The sequence below is a fragment of the Arachis hypogaea genome, chromosome 15 (assembly GCF_003086295.3).
Source record: "Arachis hypogaea cultivar Tifrunner chromosome 15, arahy.Tifrunner.gnm2.J5K5, whole genome shotgun sequence".
NCBI classification, from domain to species: domain Eukaryota; kingdom Viridiplantae; phylum Streptophyta; class Magnoliopsida; order Fabales; family Fabaceae; genus Arachis; species Arachis hypogaea.
In genome coordinates this window covers 120,633,817-120,654,653 of record NC_092050.1, presented here as the reverse complement: position 1 = coordinate 120,654,653, position 20,837 = coordinate 120,633,817, and the positions used below count along the sequence as shown (strand labels likewise).

Genomic DNA, 20,837 nt, shown 5'->3' with positions numbered 1-20,837 from the left:
CAATGTCAAAAAGCGTATAAATTATCCGCTCATCACAACACCAAACTTAAATTGTTGCTTATCCCCAAGCAACTGAAAATAAAATAGGATAAAAAGAAGAGAATATAATATAAATTCCAAACTATCAATGAAACATAGCTTCAATCATATGAGCGGGACTTGTAGCTTTTTACCTCTTGAATAGTTTTGGCATCTCACTTTATCCGTTGAGGTTCAGAATGATTGGCATCTATAGGAACTCAGAGTTCAGATAGTGTTATTGATTCTCCTAGTTCAGTATGATGATTCTTGAACACAGCTTCTTTATGAGTCTTGGCCGTGGCCCTAAGCACTTTGTTTTCCAGTATTACCACCGGATACATAAATGCCACAGACACATAATTGGGTGAACCTTTTAAGATTGTGACTCAGCTTTGCTAAAGTCCCCAATTAGAGGTGTCCAGGGTTCTTAAGCACACTCTTCTTTTGCTTTGGACCTTGACTTTAACCGCTCAGTCTCAAGTTTTCACTTGACACCTACACGCCACAAGCACATGGTTAGGGACAGCTTGGTTTAGCCGCTTAAACCAGGATTTTATTCCTTTAGGCCCTCCTATCCACTGATGCTCAAAGCCTTGGGATCTTTTTTATTTGCCCTTGCCTTTTGGTTTTAAGGGTTATTGGCTTTTTCTGCTTGCTTTTTCTTTCTATTTTTTTTAAATTTTTTTTCGCCTTTTTTTTTCTGCAAGATTTGTTCTTTGCTGCTTTTTCTTGCTTCAAGAATCATTTTTTATGATTTTTCAGATTATCAAATAACATGTTTCCTAGTCATCATTCTTTCAAGAGCCAACATATTTAACATTCCTAAACAGCAACTTCAAAAGACATATGCATTGTTCAAGCATACATTCAGAAAACAAGAAGCATTGTCACCACATCAATATAATTAAACTAAGTTCAGGGATTAATTCGAAACACATGTACTTCTTGTTCTTTTGAATTAGAACATTTTTCATTTAAGAGAGGTGATGGATTCATAGGACATTTATAACTTTAAGACAAAGTTACTAACTACTAATGATCATGTAATGAAGACACAAACATAGATAAGCACATAGCATAGAAAACGAAAAACAGAAGAAATAAGAACAAGGAATGAATCCACCTTAGTGATGGTGGCGTTTCCTTCTTGAGGAACCAATGATGTCCTTGAGCTCTTCTATGTCTCTTCCTTGTCTTTGTTGCTCCTCCCTCATTGCTTTTTGATCTTCTCTTATTTCATGAAGGATGATGGAGTGCTCTTGATGTTCCACCCTTAGTTGTCCCATGTTGGGACTTAATTCTCCTAGGGAGGTGTTGATTTGCTCCCAATATTTATGCGGAGGGAAGTGCATCCCCTGAGGTATCTCAGGGATCTCTTGATTTGCAGCCACATGTTCTACCACTGAGCTATAGACCCTTGAGATGAATCTTTCCATCTCCCATGACTCAGAGGTGGAAGCAATTGTCTTCTCTTTCCTCTTTCTTGAGGTTTCTCTGGCCTTAGGTGCCATTAATGGTTATGGAAAAACAAAAAAGCTATGCTTTTACCACACCAAACTTAGAATGTTGCTCGCCCTCGAGCAAAAGAAGAAAGAATAGAAGAAGAAGAAGAAGAAGATATGGAGGAGATGGAGGGATGTGTATATTCGGCCATATGGATGGGATTGGGTGGGAAAGAGATGTTGAATTTTGAAGATAGGTGGGTGTATGGATGTGAGTGGTAAATGGAAAACAGAAGGGATGACCATGAATGGAGAGAGAGAGGGTGAGAAGAAGTGAGTGGAAGTAGGTGGGGATCCTGTGGGGTCCACAGATCCTGAGGTGATCCTGTGAGGTCCACAGATCTTGAGGTGTCAAGGCATTTACATCCCTGCACCAATTTAGGCATGCAAAATGCCCTTGCACACAACTCTGGGCGTTCAGCGCCAGGTTGGTGCCCATTTTGGGCGTTCAATGCCCATTTGTTGCCATTTCTGGCGTTGAACGCCAGAACCATGCTTGTTCTGGGCATTCAGCGCCAGGATGCTGCCCATTTTGGGCGTTCAGCGCCAGAACCATGCTCTGTTCTGGCGTTGAACGCTAGACAGATGCTCCTCCAGGGTGTGATTTTTCTTCTGCTGTTTTTGATTCCGTTTTTGATTTTTTTGTTTATTTTGTGACTCCACATGATCATGAACCTATAAAGACATATAACTAAGAAAAATATAGTTAGATAAATAGAAATTGGGTTGCCTCCCAACAAGCGCTTCTTTAATGTCAATAGCTTGACAGTGGGCTCTCATGGAGCCTCACAGATGTGCAGAGCTTTGTTGAGACTCTCCAACACCAAACTTAGAGTTTGGATATGGGAGTTCAACACCAAACTTAGAGTTTGGTTGTGGCCTCCCAACACCAAACTTAGAGTTTGACTGTGGGGGCTTTGTTTGACTCTGCTTTGAGAGAAGCTTTTTATGCTTCCTCTCCATGGATGCAGAGAGGGATCCTTGGGTTGTAAACACAAGGTTGTCCTTATTTAATTGAAGGACTAATTCTCCTCTGTCCACATCAATCACAGCTTTTGCTGTGGCTAGGAAAGGTCTTCCTAGGATGATGGATTCATCCTCTTCCTTTCCAGTATCCAGGACTATAAAATTAGCAGGGATGTAAAGGCCTTCAACCTTTACTAACACATCCTCTACTTGTCCATAAGCCTGTTTTCTTGAATTGTCTGCCATCTCTAATAAGATTTTAGCAGCTTGCACCCCATAGATTCCCAGTTTCTCTATTACAGAGAGGGGCATGAGGTTTATTCCTGAACCAAGGTCACACAGAGCCTTAAAGATCATGGTGCCTATGGTACAGGGTATTATGAACTTTCCAGGATCCTGTCTCTTCTGAGGCAATGTCAGTTGATCCAGATCACTTAGTTCATTGATGAACAAGGGAGGTTCAACTTCCCAAGTATCAATGCCAAATAATTTGGCATTCAGATTCATGATTGCACCAAGAAACTTGGCAGTTTTCTCTTCAGTAACATCCTCATTCTCTTCAGAAGAGGAATACTCATCAGAGCTCATGAAGGGCATAAGGAGGTTCAATGGAATCTCTATGGTCTCTAGATGAGCCTCAGAGTCCTTTGGTTCCTCAAAGGGAAGCTCCTTATTGACCACTGGACGTCCCAGGAGGTCTTCCTCCTTGGGATTCACGTCCTCTCCTTCCCTTACAGGTTCGGCCATGGTGCTTATGTCAATGGCCTTGCACTCTCCTTTTGGATTCTCTTCTGTATTGCTTGGGAGAGTACTAAGAGGGATTTCAGTGATCCTTTTACTCAGCTGGCCCACTTGTGCTTCCAAATTTCTAATGGAAGACCTTGTTTCATTCATGAAACTTACAGTGGCCTTAGATAGATCAGAGACTAAGTTTGCTAAATTAGAAGTATTTTGTTCAGAGTTCTCTGTCTGTTGCTGAGTGGATGATGGAAAAGGTTTGTTATTGTTAAACCTGTTTCTTCCACCATTATTAAAGCCTTGTTGAGGCTTTTGATCCTTCCATGATAAATTTGGATGATTTCTCCATGATGAGTTATAGGTGTTTCCATAAGGTTCACCTAAGTAATTCACCTCTGCTATTGCAGGGTTCTCAGGATCATAAGCTTCTTCTTCATAAGAAGCCTCTTGAGTACTGTTGGATGCAGCTTGCATTCCATTCAGACTCTGAGAAATCATATTGACTTGCTGAGTCAATATTTTATTCTGAGCCAATATGGCATTCAGAGTATCAACTTCAAGAACTCCCTTCTTCATAGGCGTCCCATTACTCACAGGATTTCTCTCAGAAGTGTACATGAACTGGTTATTAGCAACCATGTTAATGAGTTCTTGAGCTTCTGCAGGCGTTTTCTTTAGGTGAATGGATCCACCTGCAGAAGTGTCCAGTGACATCTTTGATAGCTCAGATAAACCATCATAGAATATATCCAGGATGGTCCATTCTGAAAGCATGTCAGAAGGACACTTTTTGGTCAACTATTTGTATTTTTTCCAAGCTTCATAGAGGGATTCACCTTCTTTCTGTTTGAAAGTTTGAACATCCACTCTAAGCTTGCTCAGCTTTTGAGGAGGAAAGAACTTGGCTAAGAAAGCCGTGACCATCTTATTCCAAGAGTTCAGGCTATCTTTAGGTTGAGAGTCCAACCATATTCTAGCTCTATCTCTTATAGCAAAAGGGAAAAGCATGAGTCTGTAGACTTCAGGATCTACTCCATTAGTCTTAACAGTATCACATATCTGCAAGAATTCAGTTAAGAACTGAAAAGGATCTTCAGATGGAAGTCCATGAAACTTGCAGTTCTGCTGCATCAGAGAAACTAATTGAGGTTTCAGCTCAAAGTTGTTTGCTCCAATGGCAGGAATGGAGATGCTTCTTCCATGTAAATTGGAATTAGGTGCAGTAAAGTCACCAAGCATCCTCCTTGCATTATTATTATTTTCGGCTGCCATCTCCTCTTCCTGTTCGAAAATTTCTGAAAGGTTATCTCTGGATTGTTGTAATTTAGCTTCTCTTAGTTTTCTCTTCAGAGTCCTTTCAGGTTCTGGATCTGCTTCAACAAGAATATTCTTGTCCTTGCTCCTGCTCATATGACAAAGAAGAGGGCACAGAAAAAAAATAATAATAATAATATGGATCCTTTATACCACAGTATAGGGATCCCTTTGTGAGTGGAAGAAAAGAGGGAGACAAAGAATGTGATGTAAAGAAAGAAACACAACTGTGAGGAGGGCAGAGATGTGAGATGAGATGTTAGTAAATGAATAAATAAATAGAATAAGATGGGAGAGGGAGAATTTTCGAAAATAATTTTTGAAAAAGAGTTAGTGATTTTCGAAAATAGTTTTTGAAAAAGGTTAGTATTTTTTTCGAAAATTTTTTTTAAAATCAAAAATAAAAATAATTAGTTAATAAAAAAGAAATTTTTGAAAAAGAGGGAAGATATTTTCGAAAATTAGAGAGAGAGAGAGTTAGTTAGATAGTTTTGAAAAAGTTAAGAAACAAACAAAAAGTTAGTTAGTTAGTTGAAACAAATTTTGAAAAGATAAGAAATTAGGGAGTTAGAAAAGATATTTTGAAAAAATTTTTTTGAAAAAAGGTATGATGAGAAGATATTTTTGAAAAGATATGATAGGAATTAGTTTTAAAAAAGATTTGATTTTTAAAATCACAATTAATGACTTGATTCACAAGAAATCACAAGATATGAGTATAGAACTTAAAGTTTGAATCTTTCTTAACAAGCAAGTAACAAACTTGAAATTTTTGAATCAAAACATTAATTGTTATTGTTATTTTCGAAAATTTGATATAAAAATAAGAAAAATGTTTTTGAAAAATATTGTTGGAATTTTCGAAAATAACTAAGAAATTTGAAAAAAAGATTTGATTTTTTGAAAAAGATTTGATTTTTGAAAAAGATTTTGAAAAAGATAAGATTTTCAAATTGAAAATTTGATTTGACTCATAAGAAACAACTTGATTTTAAAATTTTTTGAAAAAGTCAATCCAAATTTTCGAATTTGATGAGAGAAAAAGGAAAAGATATTTTTTTTATTTTTGAATTTTTTTTATGAGAGAGAAAAACAAGAAAAATGATGCAATGCATGAGAATTTTAGATCAAAACATGTGATGCATGCAAGAATGCTATGAATGTCAAGATGAACACCAAGAACACTATGAAGATCATGATGAACATCAAGAACACATTTTTGAAAAATTTTTAATGCAAGGAAAACATGCAAGACACCAAACTTAGAATTCTTTAATGCTTAGACACTAAGAATTCAAGAATGCATATGAAAAACAAGAAAAGACACAAAACATGCAAATGCAAAGATCAAACAAGAAGACTTACCAAGAACAACTTGAAGATCATGAAGAACACTATGAATGCATGATTTTTTCGAAAAATGCAAGATGCACATGCAAATGACACCAAACTTATAACATGACTCATGACTCAAACAAGAAACACAAAAAATATTTTTGATTTTTATGATTTTCTAATTTTTTTGGATTTTTTCGAAAATTATACAAAAAAGAAAAAATAAGGATTCCAAAATTTTTAACATGAATTCCAGGAATCTTGCATTCTTAGTCTAAAGCTTCAGTCCAGGAATTAGACATGGCTCACTAGCCAGCCAAGCTTTCAATGAAAGCTCCGGTCCAAAATACTAGACATGGCCAATGGCCAGCCAAGCTTCAGCATGTAAATCAGGAACAGCAGCAGGTGGATTAGCAACAACTAGCTTGCTCTTGATAACAAATTGCAAGCCTCAGTCCAAATGAATTTAGACATGGCTTTACAGCCAGCCAGGCTTCACATGCTTCATGAGACACTAGAATTCATTCTTTAAAAATTTTGAATAAAATTTTTTTTTTGAAAAGAAAACAAAAAGAAAATTACCTAATCTGAGCAACAAGATGAACCGTCAGTTGTCCAAACTCGAACAATCCCCGGCAATGGCGCCAAAAACTTGGTATGCGAAATTGCTACTCAGGTTGTGAATTGTTGTTCGAAATTGATTCCCTGGAAATGGCACCAAAAACGGATGTACAGGACCATGGTCTAAACATATCTTCACAACTTCGCATAACTAACCAGCAAGTGCACTGGGTCGTCCAAGTAATACCTTACGTGAGTAAGGGTCGAATCCCACGGAGATTGTCGGTATGAAGCAAGCTATGGTCACCTTGTAAATCTCAGTCAGGTGGATATCAAATGGTTATGGAGTTTTCGAAAATAATATAATAAAATAGGGATAGAAATACTTATGTAATTCATTGGTGAGAATTTCAGATAAGCGAATGGAGATGCTTTCGTTCCTCTGAACCTCTGCTTTCCTGCTATCTTCATCCAGTCAGTCTTACTCCTTTCCATGGCTGGCTTTATGTGATACATCACCATTGTCAATGGCTACTTTCGGTCTTCTCTCGGGAAAATGATCCAAATACCCTGTCACGGCACGGCTAATCGTCTAGAGGCATCACCCTTGTCAATGGCTTCATCTTATCCTCTCAGTGAAAATGGTCAACGCACCCTGTCACGGCACGGCTATTCATCTGTCGGTTCTAGATCATGCTGGAATAGGATTTACTATCCTTTTGCGTCTGTCACTAACGCCCCGCAATCGCGAGTTTGGAGCTCGTCACAGTCATCCAATCATTGAATCCTACTCAGAATACCACAGACAAGGTTTAGACCTTCCGGATTCTCTTGAATGCCTCCATCATTCTAGCTTACACCACGAAGATTCTGGTTAGGAGATCTAAGAGATACTCATTCAGTCTAAGGTAGAACGGAAGTGGTTGTCAGGCACGCGTTCATAGGGAATGATGATGATTGTCACGTTCATCACATTCAGATTGAAGTACGAATGAATATCGTAGAAGCGAAACAAGATGAATTGAATAGAAAACAGTAGTACTTTGCATTAATCCTTGAGGAACAGCAGAGCTCCACACCTTAATCTATGGAGTGTAGAAACTCTACCGTTAAAAATACATAAGTGAAAGTCCAGGCATGGCCGAGAGGCCAGCCCTCAAACGTGATCTAAGATAGCATACAACTGATCAAAGATACCTAATACAATAGTAAAAGGTCCTATTTATAATAAACTAGCTACTAGGGTTTACAGAAGTAAGTAATTGATGCATAAATCCACTTCCGGGGCCCACTTGGTGTGTGCTTGGGCTGAGCTTGAGTGTTGCACGTGTAGAGGTCCTTCTTGGAGTTGAACGCCAGTTTTTGTGCCAGTTTGGGCGTTCAACTCTGGTTTTGGATCCTTTTCTGGCGCTGGACGCCAGATTTGGGCAGAGAGCTGGCGTTGAATGCCAGTTTGCGTCATCTATTCTTAGCCAAAGTATAGACTATTATATATTGTTGGAAAGCCCTGGATGTCTACTTTCCAACGCAATTGGAAGCGCGCTATTTCGAGTTCTGTAGCTCCAGAAAATCCACTTTGAGTGCAGGGAGGTCAGAATCCAACAGCATCAGCAATCCTTCTTCAACCTCTGAATCTGATTTTTGCTCAAGTCCCTCAATTTCAGCCAGAAAATACCTGAAATTACAGAAAAGCACACAAACTCATAGTAAATTCCAGAAATGTGAATTTAACATAAAAACTAATGAAAACATCCCTAAAAGTAACTAGATCCTACTAAAAACATACTAAAAACAATGTCAAAAAGCGTATAAATTATCCGCTCATCAATAATGCAAGAGATTTCCTTTAGCAGCTTATCTGTTTTCTGTGGTGGATAGAACTTTTCTAGAAATTCCTTACGCAACAAGTTCCAATCAGAAATCACATCTCCCGGTTGAGTATAAAACCATTCTTTTGCTTTTCCCTCCAAAGAGAAAGGAAAAGCGAACACCAAAACTGCTACCTCATCTGCACCATGTCTTCTCGCAGTGGAGCATGCAACTTAAAAATCCTTAAGATGCTTAAGAGGGTCTTCTCTGGGAAGTCCATTGTACTTGGGGAGCAAGTTGATTGTGCCGGTCTTAAGCTCAAAATTTGGATCCAAAGCCAAATACCGGATTTGTATCAGTTGCAAGTTAATATCAGGAGCTCCGGCTTCCCTTAAGGTGATTCTACGAGGTGGATCCGCCATGGTGTCGTCACCTGAGTCACTCAAAGAGATTTCAGCACTCCCACAGATGAATATAAGGTTTCCTCGTTAATCGAAGAATGATGGTCACGAATTGATGGTGATAGTGAATTGGTGTGCTCTTCAAGTAAGCCTGATTCACTATTCACAAATGCTAGCCGGTGCCGAGCTTGCCTAATATGAGTTAAAGTTCTTTCTATTTTCGGATCAAAAGGGGCCAAGCTCGGGTCTGGAAGCAACCGTGTCATTCAACTGAAGAAGCAATAGAAGCATGCAATTATGAAAAGCAAAACAAGAATGGGCAAATAAACATAAACCAACCTAGCAATTAACAACTACCAAGACTAGCTAGATAGAAATAATATCTACAAATTAGTACCAAGCAACAAACAAAAACCAAATATTCACACTAAACAATTAGAATCCCATCGTTGAAAGTATAGCCTAGACCAACAATTAATTTCCAAATCAAATATCAATCCAAAGGATATGTCACAATTCAAATCCAATTCAATTCCGGGAGTTTCAATTCCCGGGTCGTCTCCCAAGGACACTTGAGACCAATGAGTGTGCAATCTTGGTTGTGAGGATCATGGGGTTTTCAATAAAAGGATAAACATATAAAGCAATGAAAGAACATGCAAAATTGTAATAAATGAACTAATAAAGGAATCAAAGAAGTAACTATGCAATATTGACAAGTAAAGTGTAAAAATGAACTAATGTAATGTGTATAAAGGAATTTAAGCATAAAAGGTATCTTGGCTTGTAGTGAGCTAAGGGTCATTTCCTTGTTGGAACCACAACCATGCCAACTAGAATGGATCAATCTCACTTGATTAACCCTCACATCAGAGAGGAAGTTAAATGAGCATAAGTGTTCTTAACCCACAAATCCTAAATTGCTTGCTAATTGCCTTAGCAACAACATAGCGTTAGTGGGAACAAGAACAATTAAAAATCCAAAATGAACACTAAATGTTGGACATTCCAACTCTAGGAACCTAATTGCTCACTTTTCCCAAGCCAAGAGATAGAAAACTAGCCCAAAATCATACTTGACATTTTGTCAAACACTTGGTGGGCAAAAACCTTAAACATGGGAAAAATGAGAAAAAGCTTGGAACCAAAAACAACAAATGATCTCAATCAATAATAAAGACTCAAGAAAGCATGTAACAATCATCACTCATCAAATTCATCAACAAGAAATTGAAACTGCAAAAGAGAAGTGAAATTGAACTATAACTTGAATTATAAGAAAGTGTAAGAACAATGTAACTATAATGAGTAGTAACAAAGAGATACTTACAATGGAAATTAGCAAAATCCAAGATCAAAATAGAAATGACACTTGAATGTAAAAACCCTAGTATAAACCCTAGTAGAGAAGATGATGAAAAACTTAAAGAAAACTATACTTAAGCTATCTACTACTACTCCTAAGCTATACTAATGTTATGCTATGTTATGATCTTCATTCTCCCTTCCTTATGAGCTAAATGGCTTCATAAATGGGCCTCCAAATCACCAAAATCGCGAGTCACATGAGATTTTAATGAAGGCATGTGCGTCCGCACACTCTGCTGAAAATCTCTACCCGTGCGTACGCACAGGAATTCATGCGCACGCACACTAGGCGAAGCTTGAATGGACGTGGGATGCACACGGTGCGGCTCAGGCGCACGCGTGGCTCTGATCTGAGGGTTGTGCGTACGCACGCAGGTCTGTGCGTACGCACACTAGGCTGAGCTCTTCTCCTTTGATTCTTCATGCTTCCTCCACTTTGAATGCTCTTCTTCCATTCTCTCCTAGCCATTCCTACCTTATACCTCTGAAATCACTCACAGATAACATCAAGGCATCGAATGGAAGGTAAATGGAATAAAATTAATCAAATTAGGCACAAAAGAGCATATTTTCATAATCAAGCACAAATTAGGAGGAAAGTTCAAATGCATGCTATTTAGTGGAATAAGTGCAAGTTTATATGATGAAATCCATTCAATTTTAACCAAAAATCATCATCAAATTTGGATTCATCACTACTTCTTCTTATTGTTCACAATTGTTATGGCTTAAAACACAACTTACAGATTACAAATTGCAAGTCAATAGTATCCCTTTATTGTGTGATAACATGAGTGCAATCAGCATTTCTAAGAAACCTGTTCTGCACTCAAGAACCAAGTACATTGATGTAAGATTTCACTCCATTAGAGAACATGTACAACAGGAAACAACTGACATACAATTTGTAAAATCTAAAGATCAACTTGCTGATTTATTTACTAAACCTCTGTCTAAAGACAGATTTTTCAAGTTGAGAAAAGCATCAGGTATTATTTGTGCTGAATTCTTGAATTAAATTGATGATGATGCTCTCTATTTGCTTTTGTCTCTCAGGTCGACAGGAGATAAACCTGGACGAATGATGACTCCCTCTAGGTTCCCTGGATATCAGACTAAGTGTTGGTACAATTAATTCATTTAGGTCAAAGTTGAACTTCTGGTGGGCTATTGTGTTTCCTTAAACTACACCATTGGGCCCAATAGAGGAAGTTCTATTTTATAATGTAGGCCTCATTGTTTGTTTTGATCATAAATTTAAAAATTATTTATTTTAGTTTCTCAACAAGTCAAATCGAATTCTGATTTATATATTTTATACTTGATTGTCTTTTTAAACTGCTTGCTTGCATATCCTTTCAAAATCTATTTTCTTTGGAACACCATTTCATTTTATTTAAATATCAATTTGTGTTTTCAAAAAAATTCAAAGTGTTTATAGCAGTTACTCCTTGAAAACTCTCATCTTCTCCAACCTCCACTATTTTCAATTTTTCATAACTGCATTCATTAAGTTTCTTAAAGATGAGAAAGAAGGTTGCTGCACGAAGAGGTACCAGTACCTATCGTGCTCTACGAAATCCTCCTCCCAAAGGGCATGCTCATACCCATATCCATGTACACTCTCATTCATCCATACATTCCTCTCCTGTTCTCGAACCTATGGCACGGACCAAGACGACTGCTCAACGTCCATCAATGGCACCAACAGAGGCTGGAACGTCTAGGACAAACACAGAAAAGGAGAAGAGACCCATGACTAAATAAGAACTTCCAACATCTTCACCTCCTCGTTCTTCATCTCATCTTCAAGGACGCTCTGCACCTTCAAGCCACACACCTAAAGATAACCGAAGACCCTTTCTTAACTCAGTGAAAGAACCAATGAACCCTGATCTTGTTGATTTCAAATCTCTCTTCAGTAACCGCCCTCATTCTCATTTTGATCTTTTTCATTTCTCATCCAGTATGAACTTTGAATTTCATAAGATATTGTTTATAAAAGACCTATGTGTTCAACATATGTGGCTGATTTAAATGCTCTGGTTAAAAAGGAAATAAATTTTGTGAAAAACATTGTTTACTTAAACTGGAAAAACTTTTTGAAATCAGAAAACAAGTTTATCCTGATTTAGTTAGAGAATTTTATGCCAATATGTGCTATCATGAGGAATCTATTCATTCTTATATTGAAGAACATGAAATTCATTTAAACAAAGAATCTATTGGTGACGCCATGGACTATTATGATGTTGGCGTCATGCATATATCACTGAAAAGTGGGATATCTGCGGATATCACATAAGGATGTTTTGGCCAACATTTGTGAGAATATTTCTCTTATGGATGGTGTTACTCCTAACTACCGAGTCTTAGGTCCTGCCAAAGCCTAGTTACACTGCATCATTACTCACATTCTCTTGCCTCAAAGCGGTTCGTATCAACAAGTTACTCTCTGTGACACCTTAATTCTCTATGCCATTCTTAGCAAAGTTGAAATCTCTTTTGCATATCTTATGATGCGTCATATGTATGATTGCATCAAAAGTGATAAAAATATTTCACTACCATATGGCATATTTTTAACATGTTTCTTTGAGTACTTTAGTGTTGATATAAACAATGAGACCCAAGAGAATAGAATTTCATCTCTTAAATGCGGTGGTGCAGTCAAACAGACAAAGGAAAAGGAACTAAGGCTGCCAAAGATATGATTATAAAAGTAGAAGAAGATGAAAGTATCCCTCCTCCTCGGCGGCCGGTACATCAACTTCCAACAAGTACTTGGTTAATGGTATTGTCAAAGATGTGTTGCAAGAATTTGTAAACCTTACCAAGCACATGATCAATTCTAGCCAACAAGCTAGGAGACTTGAAATTCAAAATGAAAATTCATTGAGAAAGTCTCAAAGCAGAGTTGAAGTACTTCTAAAGTACCTTAGCTTGAATCGTTGAAAGATGATCAAATGATGTCTGAGCGTGAATAAGAAGACATTTTGGGAACTAAGGATGAGGGATCTAATGTCTACCTCCTTGTTGATGCTGCTAATTTTTTGAAACACTATTTTTATGCTATTTAAATTCTGGTCTTTGAATACTTTTAATTTTCTAGATGACTGTAATAGTTAGATACTTAACTTTGACTTGATTGAAGTGCTACTTTAGCCTAACAAAACTTTTTGTGTAGGTAATACTATCTCTCTTTAATGAAATTTTTTGTGCAGGTAATTAGTTTGTTAATTATGTAGAAATTAATAGAAAGGACAAAAGATCCAATAACAAACTTCAAGCCCATAAGCATTCATCTCATCACTCATGGTCCAAAGAAAGAGTTGCTGATCTCCAATTAATCTAACACTTTACCACCAGAATAAAAAACAAACAAACAAAGTCCAATGATGAGCCAAGACCAAGTTCATATCATGGCCTAAGGAAAAATATAGCTAACTAAGAAATGAAACTTCATTTTCATCTGAGCTAAATCAAAGCCACTGAACAAGTTCTTTCTCTTCTACTCATCTCTTTATTCTCTCTCACCCACATGAAGCATTTCAAAAAGTAAAGTAAGAAAAAGGAATTCTTCTTAGTGTTCAAATCAAAGATGAAAAAGTGGGTTACTAAAATCAAGCAAGAAGAAGAAAGTTAATAAGCTAGGGCTCTAAGCAAAGATCAAATCCGAAGGCTACGTGAGAGAAATCTTTCCCTTTGTACTTCATCAAAGATTATCGAAGAAGCCTTCCCTTTGTATATACCAAACAGGTGAATTGAAGATTATGGAGCTTTGCTACAAATCAAGGTTAAAAAAAGAAACCTGGAGTCAAAGCACAAAAGAATGGTTCAAATCTTTGAAGAAATTTGAAAAAGAATGAAAGAGAATATGGTAGGTATGGATGCATGTAAGGTTCAATCACTGCTACTAGTCTATCTCTTTTCTGCGCCACTGCTGTTGTTATTTGGGGAAGTCAAAGTTGCTAAAGCCAAGTTTCAAGTTTTGAAAGCTTTCACTACAAGAAAAACATCCATTCAGCCACACTTTTTTTAAGCTACATTTAAAAAGCGTAGCCTATTCCTAGAATAGGCTACGCTTTTTCGCATGATGCCCTTTTGTAAGAGAAAAGGAAACACTATTGAGGCATCACTTCAAAAGCGTCTTCTTAGATATTTTAAATATCACTTATAAAGTATAGCCGAATCTAAAAAGCTATGAATACACTTTTTTTTATCAAAAGGGGCGCTTTTAAAAAGTAACCCATTTGTTAAGTTTTGGGTGTGTTTGAGAAGTGTTGCCTAATCTATGTAGGCCTAAATCCCTGCGAGACTTAGTAATTTTTTTTCCTTTTCATCCATTCTTCACAGTTCACACCAACACACGCGTAACTTAGCCAAATCGGTGCCTCTCAGCTCTCACCACCAACACCAACACCAACACTCTGATCTCGTCGTTATCGAAGAATCACTCCGTGCCTCTCACAACCCAAATACATTTCGCCGTCGTCGCACCAACCACTCGAGATCCATCGGTGTCGCCACTCCAGAACCGCAGCTCCTCTTCCACACTCACCGTTCCTCTTCCCAACTCGATGCTAACCACTCAAGAACCATCAATCGTCAGCATTGGTCGTCATCAGCATCGTCAGCTTTGGTCGTTAGAATCGTCAGCACCAACCACTCGACGCTAATCCCAAATATGTTTCGCTGCGTGCTCACAATTTAGGGTTCTAAAATTTCAGTGGGTTAGGGTTTCGATTTTAGGGATTTCAATTTGGGGGTTTGGGAATGTTGCATACTGTGAAAGTTTCTAAATGTGATACTGTCTTGCTTCCTTGGAAGAATCTTTCTCTTCAGCGCATGTTTGTAGTTTTGACTGACAAGGAGCAACTTCCATGGCTGTATCTGGGTGCCTGTAACTTGGTTTCTGGGTTATCAATGGGATACAAAATAATGAAACAAGTTCATGAAAATTAACTAAGAAAAAGGAGTGATAAAAAAGTTGAGTTTGCAATGCAATCCCTTCTAGGCTATTAGCCTTTGTGGTAAACAGGTTTCAAACTACAATGCAATCAAAAAATTAAGAGCTGTTTATATTTGCTTCTTCTTTTGGAATTTGAAAAATCTCAATAAAAGACCAGCTTGATGCAATTTGGGCTAAGGCCTGTCATCCATTGTTACTATTGTGGGTAGATTTTTCAGTTCTCACAAGGGCAAGGAGCTTGAACTTTCTTATTCATTATTTTTGCTAAATACTTGTGATATCAGGTTTTGATTTTAAGCCAATACTAAAAGTATTCAAATTTTGTGCTATCTGAGACCACCTGCTCAAATTTAAGTTGCTCCTGGTTATGATATGTGTGATAATAATTGGTTGGACTAAAGAGTAGGATAATTATATGCTTATATCAAAATGTTCTATTTAAATATTTCATTTAAACAATTTTGGCATTTAACTTAATTTTTTCTGATCCTCTTTCCCACTTTTTTTCCCTCCTCACTTATTGTAGGATGTGATTGTTTCATTTCTTTTGTAGGGTTTTCAAGAAGAATGTTCCTCTTTTGTTAAAGGGAGAGACTAAGCATCAAATTCTAAACAGTATTATTAAGGACTTGGTAAGATTAATAGAGATCAAAAGCAGCTAACTTATCATGTGACCTACAGGTCATGGTAGCAGCCTCATTCATTGGGGCACTAGTTTATGCAATAGCTGCTATTTTTGCATATGTCAGTTTAAAACTAACTAGTATTTTGCTACTAAGTAAAAGGAATATTTGCACTGACAGAGACACAATGCACAATACACAATGCACATAGATATCCAAATCAGTTAGATATATCTATGTTTATGAGTTACAAAATATAAATCTGATTAACTTGTTTCTAAATTATTGTTAATAAGTATAGACTTTTCTGACTTGTCCTTCTCTTGTGATTTTTTTGCTGATATATATTTCAAATTCATCTTTTATTTCAGTTAAAGTAAGTAATCAAACAATTTCTCCTAGTTCTGTTCACATTGATAATTTGGATAAGGTGAGCTTTTTATAGCCCTTTTATTCTGTTTCTTCTGAACTTTCAGCTTTGGTTAATAAGGCTAATTTCTTGTTATTAACTTATATTTTTCTGGGCTTGATCAGAATTATACTTTTAGTTTATGCTTTGTTTATTATTTCAGATACTGCACTTATTCAATTGATCTGCATTTATTTATTTAATTACTCTATAGAGATAACCAATGTGCATTAGGTTCAAAAATTGTCTCTCATGATTGACACTTTTGCTTTGGTTTGTCTACCTTATTCCTAATTTTTTCTATATGCATATGTATTATTGTTGAAATAATTTGCGTATGCTGAATGCTCAGTACATTTGACTTTTCTAACATGTCCTTCTCTTGTGGTTTTTCTGCTGATATATGATTCAGATTCATCTTTTATTTCAGTTAAAGTAAGTAATTTCCTTAGATTTCTCCCGGTTCTGTTCACATTGATAATTTGGATAAGGTGGGCTTTTTTTAGCCCTTTTATTCTGTTTCTTCTAAACTTCCAACTTTGGTTAATAAGGCTAATTTCTTCTTATTAACTTATATTTTTCTGGCCTTGATCAGAACTGTACTTTTAGTTTATGGCTTGTTCATTATTTCAGATACTGCACTTATTTAATTGATACATTTTATTTATTTAATTGCTCTATAGAGATAACCAATGTGTATTAGGTTCAAAAATTGTCTCTCATGATTGACACTTTTGCTTCGGTTTTTCTACCTTATTCATAATTTTTCTATATGCATATCTATTATTGTTGAAATAATTTGCGTATCCTGAATGCTCAATACATGTGAAACAGTTTCTGCAAATTGATTTATGAAAATACACATTGAAAAATAGTGGTTTTGCATAATTCTATGTCTTTCAAGTGGGATTGAACAGATTATACACACCTAATTAATTTTCTTACAAAACCTGAAAATTCATACACACCTAATTAATAGTGATTTTTCCATCAAATATTAGCATGCTGTTACTATATATTTAATACTAACAATACACAGAATCAACTTATATATAATTAGAAGTTTGTTACATTAGATATTTCTTTTACTGCTAAAAAAGATTTGGATTCTGAATTGGATTAACTCCACTTGATGAAAAAGGGTTGAGCTGAGAACTTGAGATATACAAAATACCTGCTTTTCATTTGATGAAAGCAGTTATTTGAAATGCATAAAAAGTTCACTATGTATTGCCCAGATAACTGACACATTTTGTCGCTATTTTCTTCATCTTTCAATGTATTGCCGCTATGTTATATCATGCATCACACTACTTTGTATGCTGAATTCTTTTGATGCTACATTAGTATCTTTTGTGAGACCTGCATCCAATGTATCATTAGGAGCCCTGCATAATTCTTTGTCTTGTCCTTAGTTCTTATCCTCATTTGCATGTGGGTACCATTGGAAGTTTTATTTTCAGGGACTCTTATATGAAGCTAATTTAATTGATTTACCTTTATTTTTTTACTAGGTGAATTTTTTTATGACTAAAGTTATTCATATTGGAAAAATAGTGTATCTGCTAGATGAGCTATATGCTGTTGTCACTGACAGCTTGCTTGTATTGAAGCTCCATTAATAATTTTAAATACTGTTAATTTCAAGAATTTTAAATAATGAACTATATACCTTTACCCCGAAAAAAACCAAAATTTATCAATAACTTGCACCAATAATACATAATATTGACTAATATTATTAGAAAGTTGACTTTATTTTTTGTTTGCATGGATCAAAATTGAAGGCAGAAGTTTTTGGTTAAGGTCTTCCAAGCAGATTTTATCAAAATCTTGATCGTGTCATGGCAAGGTACAATGCATATTTTTTTTATCATTTTTACTTTATGATTATGCTATTAATTCATGTGTAGCTCGACCTTAATTGTTTTTGTTAGTGTTGTACACTTCTGTTTGCTGCAGGTGAAAGTTAAAAAGCAAATAATACTAGTTACGGTTATAGACTTATAGTATTAGTATTTTCAAATTAAAGTTATTAGTTTTAATTTTAAAAAAAATGTTATAATATGACCTAAAACAGCAGCTATAGTATGATTAGCAGAGTACATCATGTGATTTGCTTTAACTATTGTGAATCTGCTTGTTCCCTCGATCATTTATAGTTTTTTATTTTATGGTTTATAACTTATGCTTTTTTTATTTTTGAATTCTAAATTTAGATTTGTGAAACACTATTATCCATTGGTGAAACTTGTACACTATACAAAAAGAATTAATGATATCAGTCATTGATAGTTTTGAGTTTGATTTTTTAATTTTTATAATTGTGAATGTTATTATAAATATTTTTCTAACTACTTTTTTATATAATTATGCAGGATAATAATGAAGATTAAGCGGATTATTATTGTGGTTTATTGGCTAAGATAGAGTAGTGTTAGGAATGGATACATGTATGGTTGACTAAGACTTTTATTAGAAGATACTTATGTAGGATATGTTTTTTGTAGAGTATTAGTAGTAAATTTTAAGTGGTATCATGGTTATTTTGATATGGCTATGTTTACTCTAGTGTAAGATGTATGAATATTCACAATTAACTTCATTCTAGTACTTTTGGATCATTATTATAAATATATTTTTGTTAGAGATAATTTTATTATTTAAAAAAATTATTTAGTATAATTAGAAATTTATTTTTATTTTATAATATTTAACTCATTTAATTAAAAATGCAGAATTATTATACATGTAATTATATTACTAAATATTATATTGTATTAATAATTATTAGAATATTATATATATATATATATACAGAAAATAAAAAAAACAATAAGGGACCTAAGGCTACACTTATATACAGTAGCTATGGTACACAAACAAAAAAAATGAGGGACCTAAGGCTACACTTATAAACGGTAGCCATAGTATACAATGTGGCTACGCTTTACATGTGATGCAATAGCGTTGAAAAGCGTAGCCTATTCTGGCAAAAATGGAAGCTGAAAAGCGTAGCCTTTGGTCCTGAACAGCATCACTTGAAAAGCGCACCCTATTCCCAAACGCCAAAAGCGTAGCCCTTGGTGCAGAAAAGCGTAGCCTTTGAGAATAGGCAACGGCCGAATAGGAATCATCCCAAAAAGCGTAGCCGTAGCCCAGAAAGCGTAGCCGTAGCCTAAGGCATCATTTTTTTTCACTTTCGGCTACACTTTTCAAGTATACCTGAATGGGTGTTTTTCTTGTAGTGTTTATTCCTCTATTAAAGGGGTAAACGGCCAGAGATTGATTCAAGGAGTGAAAGCACAAAGTTTGAGTTTCCATAACTTACAAAATTATACCTTCTTCTCCTTCATGGTTCTCTATTGAATATTCTGCTTTCTCAGTTTTATCTTTCTTTATTTCAATGGAAAAAGGCATTAATGTGAGGAATTAAGAAAAAGCCATTGAGAGAAAAGGCAAAGAGATCTAGACTTAGAGAAAAACCAAATGCTTATTTGAAATATCCTTTGTACGTATCTCTATTTTGTATTCATGATCCTGAGGGAATTTTTTTGTTAAGTTGGGTGAGCATTTAGTGGTTGAAAATATTAAGGAGTGAACCTAGTCAAATCTAGCTTGGATAGAAGCTGGGTTTGTCCCAGACTCTCAGATATGATTGGGTTGAATCCTAGGAAAATTGGTGAATGTAATCTTTGTTAAAGATAGTAAATATTCCATCATTATTGTGGTGGAGACTGGATATAGGCCACATTGCACAAAGTGGTTGAAAAATGATATATGGTTGTGTCACTCTTCCTTCTCTGGTCTGTCTGGTTTTATTCTCTAGAAGACAAAATAAAATTATCTCCTACTAATTCAATCCAACAAGAGGTCACAGCAACTCTGCTCCCTCACAATTTTGTTTTGGCTCCTTTATCAACAAGAGACAAAATAAAAGTGCCTCATGCATTCTCAACAAGAGCAAACTCAACTCATTCTCTAAGTTTCATCCAATTTGAAATAAAAGCAAGCAAAATGAAAAGAAGTCTAAATTCAACCCCTCCTTCTTTAAACCACTGATAACCATCATCAACTATATATTCACTATAAGAAAAACTAGTTTTAGTGGTAAATTTTTTTAGTAGCAATATTAGTGTCACTATTTCTTTTAGTTGATTTACTTTTTTTTTTTGTAATAATTGTATATTGTCATTACTATTATTATATATATTATAATGATAAGTTATAGAATTTTTGTGATTATTAAATAAAATTTTTGTTGGAAATTATTATAATTAATACTAAAATTTTAATGATAAAATATAAAATAATTAATATCTAATTATTAATAAATATGTTAGTAACTATTTCTATTGCCAATAAAAAAAATAAATTACCACTAAAGGTGATATTAGGAACTGAAGCAAGCATTTAAGAATAGACTTAGCTTGCATTTTGTTCTCAAGGAGCAACTTTTTGTAATTCACTTTCGTCTAATTTTCAAATAACTAATATTTTGATTAAACCATCATTTTCTGCATCTCCATTCTTTAATTTCTACCACAAACTCAGAGTGCTACCATCCATCCCTGAATTTGAGAACGAATGTGAGGGAGAATGATATATCAAATGTGACTTAATTAACAGCAATGCTGTATAACAATAAATATTATTATTTTGAGTTATTACTTAAGTTATTACTACTTATATCTATATTTATAAAAATTTGTACATATAAATTAAAGTATATAATTTTTAATTATATTTATTAAAATTTATATACATAAATTAATATAATTTATATTTATATTATTAAAATTTACACATATAAATCAA

General features: G+C 35.2%; 1 long non-coding RNA gene and 1 other non-coding gene across 2 annotated transcripts; both read left to right on the top strand.

Moving 5' to 3' along the window:
- Positions 1-3,995: 3,995 nt before the first annotated feature.
- Positions 3,996-4,103, top strand: LOC112753580 (small nucleolar RNA R71). Its single transcript, XR_003177961.1, has one exon. It is a non-coding gene; the product is annotated as a small nucleolar RNA R71 (small nucleolar RNA).
- Positions 4,104-14,310: 10,207 nt separating this feature from the next.
- LOC112750535 (uncharacterized) lies at positions 14,311-18,667 on the top strand. Its single transcript, XR_003175895.3, has 4 exons — positions 14,311-15,619; positions 15,982-16,040; positions 17,807-17,871; positions 18,398-18,667. It is a non-coding gene; the product is annotated as an uncharacterized lncRNA (long non-coding RNA).
- Positions 18,668-20,837: the final 2,170 nt, after the last annotated feature.